Source organism: Myotis davidii, unplaced genomic scaffold (assembly GCF_000327345.1).
Source record: "Myotis davidii unplaced genomic scaffold, ASM32734v1 scaffold424, whole genome shotgun sequence".
In the NCBI taxonomy this organism is placed as follows: Eukaryota; Metazoa; Chordata; class Mammalia; order Chiroptera; family Vespertilionidae; genus Myotis; species Myotis davidii.
Window position 1 is genome coordinate 4,477,971 of NW_006295827.1, and position 369 is coordinate 4,478,339.

Below are 369 nucleotides of genomic sequence, written 5' to 3' on the forward strand. Positions count from 1 at the left end.
GCATAACCATGTCTATATTAACAACAATTCCAGAAATGATAGAATCTAATACAGGATTAGGTCAATGATATACAAAATATTTGATCAATAGTGAGCTGTGAAATAAAACATTGCTAAACTCTATAGAATTACCCTTCTAAATAAACAAAATAGTTTTTGCTTATCAAGACTAACCGCCGAAACCGGTTTGGCTCACTGGATAGAGCGTCGGCCTGCGGACTGAGAGGTCCCAGGTTCGATTCCGGCCAAGGGCATGTACCTGGGTTGTGGGCACATCCCCAGTGGGAGATGCGCAGGAGGCAGCTGATCGATGTTTCTCTCTCATCGATGTTTCTAACTCTCTATCTCTCTCCCTTCCTCTCTGTAAAA

At 42.5% G+C, this 369-nt stretch overlaps 1 protein-coding gene across 11 annotated transcripts in view; it reads right to left on the reverse strand.

The window, feature by feature from the left end:
* The window catches only part of GTF2I (general transcription factor IIi), a 96,084-nt gene that overhangs the window by 29,597 nt on the left and 66,118 nt on the right, over positions 1–369 (reverse strand). The window lies entirely within an intron of this gene.